Raw genomic sequence first — 17,997 nt, 5'->3', positions numbered from 1 at the left:
GAGTTGATTTATCTTGTCCCAATATGGTATTTTAAAGTGCCTACACAAATAATACGATTTGCCTCTTAATGTGATTTGTGGACAGGAGACCAAGGACAAGGAATTTTGACTTAAGTCTATTGCTGGTAACGTGAGGTCAAACAAAGGACATAGATGTAAATAAGTTTGGCATCAAGGATTGGGAGATAGGCATTCCTGCAAAGTTTTGGGAATTATTTTTAACGTCATAGTTGTTATAAAATTTCAGAGTAATATTGGAGGGATGTAATGGAAAAATGAAGCGTACACGAAGTTGTGGTGATGCCTTTACAACATCGTTTCGAAAAATGAGTGACTTCTGTTCATTTCCAAGTCAAGGAAGAACAAAAAGGTTAAGGTACTGAAGCAGCCAGTTTCCCATTAATGCAAATCTAACCTACCCATTTAGCATCCCAAAAAATTGTCGAAATGCCGAGGTGACTTTGGGATACTGCCGCCCAGATCACCTACGGCCCATGTCTCTCGGTTGTCAAAAAGCGGATATTTTTACTACTTTTATCGATTTTATACTACTGTGCGACAGTTTTTAGATTTCTGATGAATTAGAAGAGGATTGTAATCGGATACCTGAGGCGAGACTTGGAGCCAACTTTGAGACAACGTTGCCTGCATCACAGTCCTGTGTTAAAGGAACTCTGGTATTGCCAAATGATAGTTAAGCTTTTAGAGGGTACGGTGTAAATTTGGGACTGTTTCGGGTTGCTTGAGCATTATATATTCCTTACAGTTGGGCTTTTTGAGAGAAGAGTCTCAGTGAGGAGTCAGATGGCACTGGCTCTTAATTAAATGCTGAGTGCCAATGATACTCGAGATAACAAGGCGAGTTATTGGTGCCTTCAAATAACCAAACGCCAACATCAGTGTCTGTACCCAGGTTAGGGGCGGCTGGAGCCAAGCGTCGGCTCATGGAGCAAGCGGTTCGTGACGACAAGGGATACATGTGTGATCGCACAAAACCCATGTGGTTTGATGCGCTGGGCCATAACCTGTCCCGGAAAAACATAAGAATCACTATGAGAAACACAGAAATAGTAAAAACGGACTTCCCCCAAATGTTGACGATCCACGCAAACGAAAAAAGGACCATGATTTGCGGATTTGCACATGAAATGTCCGCACTCTCTATAGAGAAGGTGGAAAATAAGCCCTGGCGGATGTATTGGAGAAGTACAAGGCAGATATTACCGCCTTACAGGAAGTGAAATGCACTGGGAATGGCGTCACTACAGCACCAAATGGTGACGAACTGTGCTATAACTGCCATAACAGAAGGCATGAATTTGCCTGTGGATTTGTGGTTAGTCGAAGACTGAAATAACTTTTATCCAGTTTTACTCCGGTGGATGAGAAGCTAACTAAAGGGTGATTTTTTTGAGGTTAGGATTTTCATGCATTAGTATTTGACAGATCACGTGGGATTTCAGACATGGTGTCAAAGAGAAAGATGCTCAGTATGCTTTGACATTTCATCATGAATAGACTTACTAACGAGCAACGCTTGCAAATCATTGAATTTTATTACCAAAATCAGTGTTCGGTTCGAAATGTGTTCAAATTTTGACAAATTTTGTTCAGCGATGAGGCTCATTTCTGGTTGAATGGCTACGTAAATAAGCAAAATTGCCGCATTTGGAGTGAAGAGCAACCAGAAGCCGTTCAAGAACTGCCCATGCATCCCGAAAAATGCACTGTTTGGTGTGGTTTGTACGCTGGTGGAATCATTGGACCGTATTTTTTCAAAGATGCTGTTGGACGCAACGTTACGGTGAATGAACACATTTCGAACCGAACACTGATTTTGGTAATAAAATTCAATGATTTGCAAGCGTTGCTCGTTAGTAAGTCTATTCATGATGAAATGTCAAAGCATACTGAGCATCTTTCTCTTTGACACCATGTCTGAAATCCCACGTGATCTGTCAAATACTAATGCATGAAAATCCTAACCTCAAAAAAATCACCCTTTACAATCCGCATAAAAGCCAAATTCTTCAACATCAGCCTTATTTGTGCCCATGCCCCGACAGAAGACAAGGACGAGCTACGAGCGCCTAGAGAGAGAGAATATGACCGCTGTCCCGCCCATGATATTCAAAACGTTCTGGGAGATTTTAATGCGAAAATAGGGAAGTAAGATATTTTTGGTCCAACAGTCGGAAAGTTTAGCCTCCACGAGATAACGTCCGATAATGGGTTAAGGCTAATAGATTTCTCCGCGTCAAAAACATGGTAGTTAGTAGCACCAGATTTGAACATAAAACTATTTGCAAAGCCACATGGCTGTCATCCGATCAAAACACGAGAAATCAAATTGATCACGTTGTGATAGATGGAAGGCATTCATCCAGCGTGTTAGATGTACAATCCATCCGTGGAGTGAATTTAGATTCTGATCATTACCTTATTGCAGCCAAGGTTCGCACGCATGGCGAGGAAAGTACGATCTGACACTGCACGGAAGCTCGACATTGAAAACCTGCAAACACAACAGATGGCAACGGCATACTTCACTCGACTGAACCAATTGCTTGATGAAAGCACTCCTTGTTCCGATGATATAATGGCACCGTGGCAAACCATTGCCCACTCCATGGAAAATGCCGCGAAATCCGTACTTGGGAACGGGAAGGCTCCCCAAGGTTCGTTCGTATGTGGAATCGACTTCCGGAAAAATGTTTTTCCCACCCACTTTGACATCCAAAGATTTAAGACAAATGTCAATAAGCTTTACATCCTTTTTCCCCCTCCCAATTCCCAATTTCCTCTCGCCAACGCAATGCACTGCATTCATACGGGGATATCCCCCGCGTGTTGGCTGACAGAAAAAAAAAGTGTGTAAGGATGCTACTGAAGTCAAGAATGCGGCATATAGGGCCACGCTGCAATCAGTAGCAACACGAGAAAAGGAGAAAGGTTTCTCCTCTCGCAGAAAGAAAAGGAAATGGAAAGACGTGAGTGTGGTCGAATTAAGATGTACAGGAGTCAGAATGAAGTCCGGAAATTCTACCAAAGAATTTAACATCAAACCGATGGCTTTGGTGCAGGCACATCCTTCTGTAGAGCCAAAGAAGGAAATCTGGTAACTGACACAGATAGCATGAAGAGGATATCGGAAAGAACATTTTACCCAACTGTTAGAATCCGAAGATGGCGGCGAAGAGGATACCGCAGAAACAATCCCTGATGATGGTACAAAATATTTACCTCCTAGTCAGAATGAGGTCCAAGTAGCAGTAAACCGACTAAAGAACAACAAGGCAGCAGAAGCCGACGGGTTACCCGCTGAACTATTTAGACCGGGGGCGACACACTGATAAGGCGTATGCATCAGTTTGTCTGTGCAATCTTGTCGGATGATTGGAACCTCAGCATGCTATGTCCACAAGCAAAAAAACATTAAGTTTTGCGGGATACCCTTTCGTCATAATTCGGTGAAAAAAAGCATCATTTATGAACTCTTAGCAGTTATATCACACTAAGGTCCGATTTGGACCAAAGTCGAACGGACTTTGAGTGATCTGATAATAATAAATACAATTCACTGTTCAAGTTTGTAAAACAGCATTTTGGCCTGTATGCCAGCTATATCCAAATATAGACCGATCTGAGCCATATAGGGCACAGGTGTTGAAATTCCTAACATAAGTCTCTGTACCAAATTTCATCGAATAATAATGCCTCTTTTATTTAATCAATACCTCAAAACGGGTAATCGGTCTATTTGGCAGCTATATGCAAATATATACCAATGTCAGCCATATTGGACACCGATGTCGAAGGGCCTTATACTGCTCAATGTGCCAGATTTCAGCGAAATCGGTAGTAAACACTGATTATACTGCCCCAATGACTAAAATCGGGAAATCGGTATATATGGCAGCTATATCCAAATATAAACCGATCGGAACCATATTCAGCACGGATGTCGAGAAGCCTAACACAGCTCACTGTTCTCAAATTCTTACAAAATCGGAATAAAATGTGAGAAAATGAATATACCACCATCCTTCGGTAATGGGAACAAAATTTTATAAGAAAAAAAAACCAATTTCAAATTGATATCTCTACCCGTTATCAAACGGCAGATTTTTGATTAGTTTTTTTTTTTTTTTTTTTTGATTCTATCCCACTGTGGGACATAGGGTGTGCATATCTTTGCGGACAGTTAGTAGGTCATTTAGGATATTCCATCCAGGATGGAGGAGAATAAGTGGAACGACATTTCAGATGACTTGGCTGTAAGAGTTAAATGGACGCTATCGGAAGTGAATACGATAGCCTTTCAGGACAACGGAATACGAGTTAAGGATAGGCGAGAAAGCACTATGGAACAGTGTGATGGCGGCAGGACATCGAAAATCCTATGGGTCGATCTGCATCGTGAAAAAAGAGGTTATCGAAGGTCGAAAGTAAGTGGTAGACCCATATAGCTTCAAGTACCATTTTGTGGCACATAGAACTACGGAGTGCACTTATGCTGCATAGTTCCAGCATAGGACAGTGGGTGTAGTGCATGTAGGGAAGATGACCAGGCGTTGAAGCATTTTCCAAGCCAATAATACACCCTGGAACTTAGGTGGCAGTACGATGCAATGCATGGAACAACTTAAAAGGACAGAAGAAGAACGTTAAGGTATTTCGTAAGAAGTACGTCATTCCCGATGCAATTCTGCAGTCCATAATGGTGTCCAAGGTGTAATAAGCTGCAAAAGCCGACAAACTTTCGAACAGTCCCTATGTTTCAAATTGAAAAACATTTAAAATGTTACATCGCTGCTTGAACGAATATTAAATTATCTTAAAATTATAGCAATAAGAAAATAATTCGGTTAACATGACAATTATTTAAAACATTTCTTGGCCCCAAAAACTTAAATAATATGCTCTTCCCATTCCCTTGACGAATTGCTTTAATAGGATCTGTCAACAACTATTTGTCTACATGTTGATTTGCAAACATTTTCCCCAATGACAATATCTCGACCAAGATTTCGAAAGATGTCAATCAACGTCCTTGTTCAAGCTACACTGTCGCCCCCTTCCTACTTGTCGGTGACATTCACTCAAGGAATTAAAGGAAAATCAATGACTGGCTATGGAATATTTCACTGCAAACGAACGATCGATGATAGACGACACAAGGACATTGCTGTTCTGTCAGAGAGAATATCTATGAGTGTGTCGCCACTTTACGATAATTCCACATTTATATGCAAAGATGGTTTCCATGGGCTCATGGTACGTGGGCAATCTTTCACATTCTAAACTGCACAACATAATTCAAATGCTCAATGGGCTCAATGACCCATTTAGAGGAAGAGAAAAAATTAAGGGCACTACTATTTGTAATACGAAATAAATGATGTGCTTTCCAATTTGATGGTATGATGACAGCAGCAGCAGTAGCCATCGAATTAGCTCACAAGTGTTGGTATTTAAAGTTTACGATTTCCTCAAATATGAGTCCCAAACATCAGCCAGGCTATTCCTATAGAAAACCTTATTCAGCCAGGCTGAATTAAAGTTTTCCTATAGAAAACCTTATTCAGCCAGGCTGAATTAAAGTTTTCCTATAGAAAACCTTATTCAGCCAGGCTGAATTAAAGTTTTCCTATAGAAAACCTTATTCAGCCAGGCTGAATTAAAGTTTTCCTATAGAAAACCTTATTCAGCCAGGCTGAATTAAAGTTTTCCTATAGAAAACCTTATTCAGCCAGGCTGAATTAAAGTTTTCCTATAGAAAACCTTATTCAGCCAGGCTGAATTAAAGTTTTCCTATAGAAAACCTTATTCAGCCAGGCTGAATTAAAGTTTTCCTATAGAAAACCTTATTCAGCCAGGCTGAATTAAAGTTTTCCTATAGAAAACCTTATTCAGCCAGGCTGAATTAAAGTTTTCCTATAGAAAACCTTATTCAGCCAGGCTGAATTAAAGTTTTCCTATAGAAAACCTTATTCAGCCAGGCTGAATTAAAGTTTTCCTATAGAAAACCTTATTCAGCCAGGCTGAATTAAAGTTTTCCTATAGAAAACCTTATTCAGCCAGGCTGAATTAAAGTTTTCCTATAGAAAACCTTATTCAGCCAGGCTGAATTAAAGTTTTCCTATAGAAAACCTTATTCAGCCAGGCTGAATTAAAGTTTTCCTATAGAAAACCTTATTCAGCCAGGCTGAATTAAAGTTTTCCTATAGAAAACCTTATTCAGCCAGGCTGAATTAAAGTTTTCCTATAGAAAACCTTATTCAGCCAGGCTGAATTAAAGTTTTCCTATAGAAAACCTTATTCAGCCAGGCTGAATTAAAGTTTTCCTATAGAAAACCTTATTCAGCCAGGCTGAATTAAAGTTTTCCTATAGAAAACCTTATTCAGCCAGGCTGAATTAAAGTTTTCCTATAGAAAACCTTATTCAGCCAGGCTGAATTAAAGTTTTCCTATAGAAAACCTTATTCAGCCAGGCTGAATTAAAGTTTTCCTATAGAAAACCTTATTCAGCCAGGCTGAATTAAAGTTTTCCTATAGAAAACCTTATTCAGCCAGGCTGAATTAAAGTTTTCCTATAGAAAACCTTATTCAGCCAGGTTGAATTAAAGTTTTCCTAAAGAAAACCTTATTCTGCCAGGCTGAATTAAAGTTTTCCTATAGAAAACCTTATTCAGCCAGGCTGAATTAAAGTTTTCCTATAGAAAACCTTATTCAGCCAGGCTGAATTAAAGTTTTCCTATAGAAAACCTTATTCAGCAAGGCTGAATTAAAGTTTTCCTATAGAAAACCTTATTCAGCCAGGCTGAATTAAAGTTTTCCTATAGAAAACCTTATTCAGCCAGGCTGAATTAAAGTTTTCCTATAGAAAACCTTATTCAGCCAGGCTGAATTAAAGTTTTCCTATAGAAAACCTTATTCAGCCAGGCTGAATTAAAGTTTTCCTATAGAAAACCTTATTCAGCCAGGCTGAATTAAAGTTTTCCTATAGAAAACCTTATTCAGCCAGGCTGAATTAAAGTTTTCCTATAGAAAACCTTATTCAGCCAGGCTGAATTAAAGTTTTCCTATAGAAAACCTTATTCAGCCAGGCTGAATTAAAGTTTTCCTATAGAAAACCTTATTCAGCCAGGCTGAATTAAAGTTTTCCTATAGAAAACCTTATTCAGCCAGGCTGAATTAAAGTTTTCCTATAGAAAACCTTATTCAGCCAGGCTGAATTAAAGTTTTCCTATAGAAAACCTTATTCAGCCAGGCTGAATTAAAGTTTTCCTATAGAAAACCTTATTCAGCCAGGCTGAATTAAAGTTTTCCTATAGAAAACCTTATTCAGCCAGGCTGAATTAAAGTTTTCCTATAGAAAACCTCATTCAGCCAGGCTGAATTAAAGTTTTCCTATAGAAAACCTTATTCAGCCAGGCTGAATTAAAGTTTTCCTATAGAAAACCTTATTCAGCCAGGCTGAATTAAAGTTTTCTTATAGAAAACATTATTCAGCTAGGCTGAATTAAAGTTTTCCTATAGAAAACCTTATTCAGCCAGGCCGAATTAAAGTTTCCCTATAGAAAACCTTGTTCAGCCAGGCTGAATTAAAGTTTGCCTATAGAAAACCTTATTCAGCCAGGCTGAATTAAAGTTTTCCTATAGAAAACCTTATTCAGCCAGGCTGAATTAAAGTTTTCCTATAGAAAACCTTATTCAGCCAGGCTGAATTAAAGTTTTCCTATAGAAAACCTTATTCAGCCAGGCTGAATTAAAGTTTTCCTATAGAAAACCTTATTCAGCCAGGCTGAATTAAAGTTTTAATATAGAAAACCTTATTCAGCCAGGCTGAATTAAAGTTTTCCTATAGAAAACCTTATTCAGCCAGGCTGAATTAAAGTTTTCCTATAGAAAACCTTATTCAGCCAGGCTGAATTAAAGTTTTCCTATAGAAAACCTTATTCAGCCAGGCTGAATTAAAGTTTTCCTATAGAAAACCTTATTCAGCCAGGCTGAATTAAAGTTTTCCTATAGAAAACCTTATTCAGCCAGGCTGAATTAAAGTTTTCCTATAGAAAACCTTATTCAGCCAGGCTGAATTAAAGTTTTCCTATAGAAAACCTTATTCAGCCAGGCTGAATTAAAGTTTTCCTATAGAAAACCTTATTCAGCCAGGCTGAATTAAAGTTTTCCTATAGAAAACCTTATTCAGCCAGGCTGAATTAAAGTTTTCCTATAGAAAACCTTATTCAGCCAGGCTGAATTAAAGTTTTCCTATAGAAAACCTTATTCAGCCAGGCTGAATTAAAGTTTTCCTATAGAAAACCTTATTCAGCCAGGCTGAATTAAAGTTTTCCTATAGAAAACCTTATTCAGCCAGGCTGAATTAAAGTTTTCCTATAGAAAACCTTATTCAGCCAGGCTGAATTAAAGTTTTCCTATAGAAAACCTTATTCAGCCAGGCTGAATTAAAGTTTTCCTATAGAAAACCTTATTCAGCCAGGCTGAATTAAAGTTTTCCTATAGAAAACCTTATTCAGCCAGGCTGAATTAAAGTTTTCCTATAGAAAACCTTATTCAGCCAGGCTGAATTAAAGTTTTCCTATAGAAAACCTTATTCAGCCAGGCTGAATTAAAGTTTTCCTATAGAAAACCTTATTCAGACAGGCTGAATTAAAGTTTTCCTATAGAAAACCTTATTCAGCCAGGCTGAATTAAAGTTTTCCTATAGAAAACCTTATTCAGCCAGGCTGAATTAAAGTTTTCCTATAGAAAACCTTATTCAGCCAGGCTGAATTAAAGTTTTCCTATAGAAAACCTTATTCAGCCAGGCTGAATTAAAGTTTTCCTATAGAAAACCTTATTCAGCCAGGCTGAATTAAAGTTTTCCTATAGAAAACCTTATTCAGCCAGGCTGAATTAAAGTTTTCCTATAGAAAACCTTATTCAGCCAGGCTGAATTAAAGTTTTCCTATAGAAAACCTTATTCAGCCAGGCTGAATTAAAGTTTTCCTATAGAAAACCTTATTCAGTCAGGCTGAATTAAAGTTTTCCTATAGAAAACCTTATTCAGCCAGGCTGAATTAAAGTTTTCCTATAGAAAACCTTATTCAGCCAGGCTGAATTAAAGTTTTCCTATAGAAAACCTTATTCAGCCAGGCTGAATTAAAGTTTTCCTATAGAAAACCTTATTCAGCCAGGCTGAATTAAAGTTTTCCTATAGAAAACCTTATTCAGCCAGGCTGAATTAAAGTTTTCCTATAGAAAACCTTATTCAGCCGGGCTGAATTAAAGTTTTCCTATAGAAAACCTTATTCAGCCAGGCTGAATTAAAGTTTTCCTATAGAAAACCTTATTCAGCCAGGCTGAATTAAAGTTTTCCTATAGAAAACCTTATTCAGCCAGGCTGAATTAAAGTTTTCCTATAGAAAACCTTATTCAGCCAGGCTGAATTAAAGTTTTCCTATAGAAAACCTTATTCAGCCAGGCTGAATTAAAGTTTTCCTATAGAAAACCTTATTCAGCCAGGCTGAATTAAAGTTTTCCTATAGAAAACCTTATTCAGCCAGGCTGAATTAAAGTTTTCCTATAGAAAACCTTATTCAGCCAGGCTGAATTAAAGTTTTCCTATAGAAAACCTTATTCAGCCAGGCTGAATTAAAGTTTTCCTATAGAAAACCTTATTCAGCCAGGCTGAATTAAAGTTTTCCTATAGAAAACCTTATTCAGCCAGGCTGAATTAAAGTTTTCCTATAGAAAACCTTATTCAGCCAGGCTGAATTAAAGTTTTCCTATAGAAAACCTTATTCAGCCAGGCTGAATTAAAGTTTTCCTATAGAAAACCTTATTCAGCCAGGCTGAATTAAAGTTTTCCTATAGAAAACCTTATTCAGCCAGGCTGAATTAAAGTTTTCCTATAGAAAACCTTATTCAGCCAGGCTGAATTAAAGTTTTCCTATAGAAAACCTTATTCAGCCAGGCTGAATTAAAGTTTGCCGCCAGACTGTGATACAGTTGTTGTTCTGCTCTAAATAGTCGCCCATATATTTATCCAGTGTAGGAAATAATTCTAGACATTTTATATGAGTTTAGGTGTTTATATGATATTCATTGCTTCCATAGGATGTCATTGCATGACCTTGTTATGGAAGCATTGCTTAGTTCTACGTTATTCCAATACCTATTTTCACCCCTTTTTTCGCCTAGAGCCACCACCCACCCTCTCTTAGTAATGCTGCTGTTCCCCATCCACTTGATTACAATGCAGTTGCTGTCGTTTGATTTTATAATGGGTTCTTTAAGCGCGATTACATTAGCACTAATGTTTTGGCTTAGTAGTAGTGGTGGTTGTAGTCATAGCAAAAGCAATGGTGATGGGGTTCTAGTGTTGCAATGAGGTTGTGGAAGCAACTACCATTGCAGGCGTTTGCGAATTGTGCGGTTGGCTGATGTCGTTGTTGAAGTGCAAATGCATCCACAGGCGCCGATTTGGGTGTTGCTGTTGCTGCCATTGTCGTTTCTTGGCTGCGGGTATTGTCCTTTACCAGCCAAAGTGAGCAGCAGTTGTTATCGCTGTTTAATTGCTCGAAATTCGTCAACGACAACAACAGTGCAAGCAATAGACTAGCACAGTATACAGAGTGTATTATGCACTGCAGAACAAGGCACTCTGTCCGCAGTTCCTCAACTTTTGTGAGTGCATTAAGAGCAGATAAGCCTGGCAAGAAACCACAAACAAACAAACATGGAGATTGAATAAGGGTGGCGAAGAGGTGACAGAACAAAAAACAACAACGTCTAATACCAGCTTATACTGCTCAAGATTTTATGGTGATTGTTTGATGCCATCGTACATCATTCCACACTTCACAGGGTACAAAATCTAAGGGGGGTTCAAGAAATTAATGTCCAGCGCCTTGAGTGCCATTAATTTGTTGCTTTTGTGGTGGTGATTGCAAGAATGGACAGATTGGGGTAACACTATACCCAGGAACAGCTCCTTTTGAGCGGTGTTGAAAATTTCAAGGTGTTTGTGGTAAGTAATTTCGGATGCTTAATAATGACAGCACTGGCTCAAATGGCGATTAGGTTTTGATTTTGCAGTTTGACAAATCTTGGACATAAGGCTAGGAGAGATAAACAAAGATGCAATTTTGGTAAATTGTGGATGAGATAGTGTATTAGTGTAATTCAAAGGCCTGGGATCAATGGTTGTATCATACTAGTAGATTCCATCTACACTACAACTATGGAGCTTGGGATCTATGGCCATTGTGGAACCAGTAGCATCCACATAGTCCAGGTAACTAGTTCCAAACCTGTTTATTCACTAGTTCCAAAGTAGTCAGGAGTTGTTGCACTTTAGTTTACTTTCTGTGTAAACAACTGGTAACTTTAACATTGATTTGTCATTGAAGTTACCAGTTGACTGTCGAACTAGTTCTTCTGCTAACTCCAACAAACTAGTTCCATAACTGATTTCTTGTGACATTTGCCAATGGTCGAAAAAATATTTTGTTTTATTTTTCTGCTTGCTCTGGGGTTTTTCTCTCACTCTCATCACTTAAACAAGAAAAGAAAAAAAATGCCGGCCGGGGGAATCTATGCGAATGGCATGCGAGTTTCTAGTGGTGCAAATTGTTTCTCGCACGCAAGAACTACAACCATTTTTTAAAACGACCCCTGTTAGTAGTACCAGTAACTAGTTCGGTTAACAGTATTTGGGAGCCAAATCCATAAATAACAACATTTCCTAAAATGTTGCCTTAAATAGCACTGCTGGGTAAAAATTGGCTTTAAAATTAGCTACTGAGCTAGATGGGCGTGCCCATTGGTAACTGGACAACTGGGATCCCCCCGCCTACGAGTGTCTGGGTACAATGGCTGTAAGAACCAGTAGATTCCCTGTACTTGGGTCGGGTTAGGCTGCCTTGGTGTGGCTGCCACCGAAGCTGTCGCATATAAGCAGTGGCTATCCTACACACTACGGCAGCCTAAGCTCAACTGAAGTGGTGGTGATCACTCGAAGAGTAGAACATGCTATCGATACATGAGTATCTGTTATGTAGGAGTATGAGTATCGGCGATGTAGAAGTTTACACCGACACATTCACTAGCTGCCAATTACAAGAGCACATAACAGTCACCAATTAGTTGCCCGTTTAACGCTCTCCATACAGGTTTTATGCAATTTTATTTAATTCTCTTATACTGCGAGATGACGGGAAAACTATGAGCACCACGGCCGACACGGAATATTTGATATATGAGCACCACATTGGCTGGAACTTTGAGCCCCGACTTGTGTGGTATTCATCGCTATCACGGGAAGCTAAAATTAGAGCTACCACGTCCACAGGTTGCGGATAGTGGAAAGATTCGTTTTTATGCCGAGGAGCTGCAAATGCGGCCGTGGGCAGTCAGCGATTTTGAGAGCAGAGTCTCAGTAAGGGGTCAGGTGGCAGTGACTGTTACTTTTATACTGAGTACCAATGATGCTCGAGATGACAAGGCGAGTTATTGAAGCTTTTAAATAACCAATGGCCACCATCAGCGCCTGTACCCAGGTTAGGGGCGGCTGAAGCGAACGTCGAATCTTTGAGCAAGCGGCCCGCGACACCCAGGGATATATGTGCTATCCCACAAAACCCATGTGGGACGCTGGGCCAGTAACCCGCCCTCGTGAAATTGCAATTATTCTGAGAAACAAAAGAATAGAAACAAATATAAAGGCATTTAGTTCGACCGGGCCGAACTTTGGACACCAACCACCTCGTATATAACCGAGGTGTAAACCCCATTTCGTCACAATCCGGTGAAAATTGGATAACTTAAGCACCCAAATTCGGCACGGACATTGAGTGGTCCTATATATATGCGACTATTCAATTTCGTAGAACAAAATATTGGTATTTTGGGCAGATATATCCAATTATAAACCGATCTGAACCACATTAAGGTCAGATATCGTGAGGCGCAGAAAAAATCAGCGAAATCGGGTAATAAATAAAGCTTTTATGGGCTTCAGATCCTTTATCGGCAGATCGGTCTATATGACAGCTATATCCAAATATAGTCCAATCTGAACCATATTAAGGTCAGGTGTTAGAAGGCTTTAAACTGCGCACTATACCAAATTTCAGCGAAATCGGATAAAAAATAAAACTTTTATGGCCTTCAGACCCTTTATCGGGAGATCGGTCTATATGACAGCTAGCTCACTGATGCAAATTTCAAATCGGGTAATAAATAAAGCTTTTATGGTCTTCAGACCGGTCTATATGGTAGCTATATCTACATACAGTCTGATCTGAACCATATGTAAGTCAGTTGTCGGGAAGCCTAAAGCTAATCGATGTTTCAAATTTAAAATTGGATGAAATATAAAGTTTTTATGGGCATTAGACCCGTTATTGGAAAATCGGTCTATATAGCAGCTATATTCAAATATGTTCCGATTTGGCCCGTTCAAGAACTTGACCAGCGTGCATCAAAAAGTCGTATCTGTGCCAAATTTCAGCTCAATATCTCAATTTTTGAAGGCTCTAGAGTGATTACAACCGACGCACAGATGCACGGACATCGTTAAATCGTCTTAGAATTTTACGGCGATCCGAAATATATATACTTTGTAGGGTCAGAAATTGAGAAAACCTTATTCAGCCAGGCTGAATTAAGATTTTCTAATAGAAAACCTTATTCAGCCAGGCTGAATTAAGATTTTCTAATAGAAAACCTTATTCAGCCAGGCTGAATTAAGATTTTCTAATAGAAAACCTTATTCAGCCAGGCTGAATTAAGATTTTCTAATAGAAAACCTTATTCAGCCAGGCTGAATTAAGATTTTCTAATAGAAAACCTTATTCAGCCAGGCTGAATTAAGATTTTCTAATAGAAAACCTTATTCAGCCAGGCTGAATTAAGATTTTCTAATAGAAAACCTTATTCAGCCAGGCTGAATTAAGATTTTCTAATAGAAAACCTTATTCAGCCAGGCTGAATTAAGATTTTCTAATAGAAAACCTTATTCAGCCAGGCTGAATTAAGATTTTCTAATAGAAAACCTTATTCAGCCAGGCTGAATTAAGATTTTCTAATAGAAAACCTTATTCAGCCAGGCTGAATTAAGATTTTCTAATAGAAAACCTTATTCAGCCAGGCTGAATTAAGATTTTTTAATAGAAAACCTTATTCAGCCAGGCTGAATTAAGATTTTCTAATAGAAAACCTTATTCAGCCAGGCTGAATTAAGATTTTCTAATAGAAAACCTTATTCAGCCAGGCTGAATTAAGATTTTCTAATAGAAAACCTTATTCAGCAAGGCTGAATTAAGATTTTCTAATAGAAAACCTTATTCAGCCAGGCTGAATTAAGATTTTCTAATAGAAAACCTTATTCAGCCAGGCTGAATTAAGATTTTCTAATAGAAAACCTTATTCAGCCAGGCTGAATTAAGATTTTCTAATAGAAAACCTTATTCAGCCAGGCTGAATTAAGATTTTCTAATAGAAAACCTTATTCAGCAAGGCTGAATTAAGATTTTCTAATAGAAAACCTTATTCAGCCAGGCTGAATTAAGATTTTCTAATAGAAAACCTTATTCAGCCAGGCTGAAGTAAGATTTTCTAATAGAAAACCTTATTCAGCCAGGCTGAATTAAGATTTTCTAATAGAAAACCTTATTCAGCCAGGCTGAATTAAGATTTTCTAATAGAAAACCTTATTCAGCCAGGCTGAATTAAGATTTTCTAATAGAAAACCTTATTCAGCCAGGCTGAATTAAGATTTTCTAATAGAAAACCTTATTCAGCCAGGCTGAATTAAGATTTTCTAATAGAAAACCTTATTCAGCCAGGCTGAATTAAGATTTTTTAATAGAAAACCTTATTCAGCCAGGCTGAATTAAGATTTTTTAATAGAAAACCTTATTCAGCCAGGCTGAATTAAGATTTTCTAATAGAAAACCTTATTCAGCCAGGCTGAATTAAGATTTTCTATTTTCTAAGATTTTCTAAACCTTATTCAGCCAGGCTGAATTAAGATTTTCTAATAGAAAACCTTATTCAGCCAGGCTGAATTAAGATTTTCTAATAGAAAACCATATTCAGCCAGGCTGAATTAAGATTTTCTAATAGAAAACCATATTCAGCCAGGCTGAATTAAGATTTTCTAATAGAAAACCTTATTCAGCCAGGCTGAATTAAGATTTTCTAATAGAAAACCTTATTCAGCCAGGCTGAATTAAGATTTTCTAATAGAAAACCTTATTCAGCCAGGCTGAATTAAGATTTTCTAATAGAAAACCTTATTCAGCCAGGCTGAATTAAGATTTTCTAATAGAAAACCTTATTCAGCCAGGCTGAATTAAGATTTTCTAATAGAAAACCTTATTCAGCCAGGCTGAATTAAGATTTTCTAATAGAAAACCTTATTCAGCCAGGCTGAATTAAGATTTTCTAATAGAAAACCTTATTCAGCCAGGCTGAATTAAGATTTTTTAATAGAAAACCTTATTCAGCCAGGCTGAATTAAGATTTTCTAATAGAAAACCTTATTCAGCCAGGCTGAATTAAGATTTTCTATTTTCTAAGATTTTCTAAACCTTATTCAGCCAGGCTGAATTAAGATTTTCTAATAGAAAACCTTATTCAGCCAGGCTGAATTAAGATTTTCTAATAGAAAACCTTATTCAGCCAGGCTGAATTAAGATTTTCTAATAGAAAACCTTATTCAGCCAGGCTGAATTAAGATTTCCTAATAGAAAACCTTATTCAGCCAGGCTGAATTAAGATTTTCTAATAGAAAACCTTATTCAGCCAGGCTGAATTAAGATTTTCTAATAGAAAACCTTATTCAGCCAGGCTGAATTAAAATTTTCTAATAGAAAACCTTATTCAGCCAGGCTGAATTAAGATTTTTTAATAGAAAACCTTATTCAGCCAGGCTGAATTAAGATTTTCTATTTTCTAAGATTTTCTAAACCTTATTCAGCCAGGCTGAATTAAGATTTTCTAATAGAAAACCTTATTCAGCCAGGCTGAATTAAGATTTTCTAATAGAAAACCTTATTCAGCCAGGCTGAATTAAGATTTTCTAATAGAAAACCTTATTCAGCCAGGCTGAATTAAGATTTTCTAATAGAAAACCTTATTCAGCCAGGCTGAATTAAGATTTTCTAATAGAAAACCTTATTCAGCCAGGCTGAATTAAGATTTTCTAATAGAAAACCTTATTCAGCCAGGCTGAATTAAGATTTTCTAATAGAAAACCTTATTCAGCCAGGCTGAATTAAGATTTTCTAATAGAAAACCTTATTCAGCCAGGCTGAATTAAGATTTTTTAATAGAAAACCTTATTCAGCCAGGCTGAATTAAGATTTTCTAATAGAAAACCTTATTCAGCCAGGCTGAATTAAGATTTTCTATTTTCTAAGATTTTCTAAACCTTATTCAGCCAGGCTGAATTAAGATTTTCTAATAAAAAACCTTATTCAGCCAGGCTGAATTAAGATTTTCTAATAGAAAACCTTATTCAGCCAGGCTGAATTAAGATTTTCTAATAGAAAACCTTATTCAGCCAGGCTGAATTAAGATTTTCTAATAGAAAACCTTATTCAGCCAGGCTGAATTAAGATTTTCTAATAGAAAACCTTATTCAGCCAGGCTGAATTAAGATTTTCTAATAGAAAACCTTATTCAGCCAGGCTGAATTAAGATTTTCTAATAGAAAACCTTATTCAGCCAGGCTGAATTAAGATTTTCTAATAGAAAACCTTATTCAGCCAGGCTGAATTAAGATTTTCTAATAGAAAACCTTATTCAGCCAGGCTGAATTAAGATTTTCTAATAGAAAACCTTATTCAGCCAGGCTGAATTAAGATTTTCTAATAGAAAACCTTATTCAGCCAGGCTGAATTAAGATTTTCTAATGGAAAACCTTATTCAGCCAGGCTGAATTAAGACTTTCTAATAGAAAACCTTATTCAGCCAGGCTGAATTAAGATTTTCTAATAGAAAACCTTATTCAGCCAGGCTGAATTAAGATTTTCTAATAGAAAACCTTATTCAGCCAGGCTGAATTAAGATTTTCTAATAGAAAACCTTATTCAGCCAGGCTGAATTAAGATTTTCTAATAGAAAACCTTATTCAGCCAGGCTGAATTAAGATTTTCTAATGGAAAACCTTATTCAGCCAGGCTGAATTAAGATTTTCTAATAGAAAACCTTATTCAGCCAGGCTGAATTAAGATTTTCTAATAGAAAACCTTATTCAGCCAGGCTGAATTAAGATTTTCTAATAGAAAACCTTATTCAGCCAGGCTGAATTAAGATTTTCTAATGGAAAACCTTATTCAGCCAGGCTGAATTAAGACTTTCTAATAGAAAACCTTATTCAGCCAGGCTGAATTAAGATTTTCTAATAGAAAACCTTATTCAGCCAGGCTGAATTAAGATTTTCTAATAGAAAACCTTATTCAGCCAGGCTGAATTAAGATTTTCTAATAGAAAACCTTATTCAGCCAGGCTGAATTAAGATTTTCTAATAGAAAACCTTATTCAGCCAGGCTGAATTAAGATTTTCTAATAGAAAACCTTATTCAGCCAGGCTGAATTAAGATTTTCTAATAGAAAACCTTATTCAGCCAGGCTGAATTAAGATTTTCTAATAGAAAACCTTATTCAGCCAGGCTGAATTAAGATTTTCTAATAGAAAACCTTATTCAGCCAGGCTGAATTAAGATTTTCTAACAGAAAACCTTATTCAGCCAGGCTGAATTAAGATTTTCTAATAGAAAACCTTATTCAGCCAGGCTGAATTAAGATTTTCTAATAGAAAAACTTGTTCAGCCAGGCTGAATTAAGATTTTCTAATAGAAAACCTTATTCAGCCAGGCTGAATTAAGATTTTCTAATAGAAAACCTTATTCAGCCAGGCTGAATTAAGATTTTCTAATAGAAAACCTTATACAGCCAGGCTGAATTAAGATTTTCTAATAG

The 17,997-nt window shown here is 37.2% G+C and overlaps 1 protein-coding gene across 1 annotated transcript in view; it reads right to left on the bottom strand.

Annotated features, from left to right (window-relative positions):
• LOC106091348 (uncharacterized) overlaps positions 1 to 17,997 on the bottom strand; it is a 368,801-nt gene that overhangs the window by 326,288 nt on the left and 24,516 nt on the right. The window lies entirely within an intron of this gene.

Source organism: Stomoxys calcitrans, chromosome 2, assembly GCF_963082655.1.
Source record: "Stomoxys calcitrans chromosome 2, idStoCalc2.1, whole genome shotgun sequence".
In the NCBI taxonomy this organism is placed as follows: domain Eukaryota; kingdom Metazoa; phylum Arthropoda; class Insecta; order Diptera; family Muscidae; genus Stomoxys; species Stomoxys calcitrans.
Note: the sequence above shows the minus strand (reverse complement) of the source record. Positions and strands in the feature narration are given on the sequence as shown.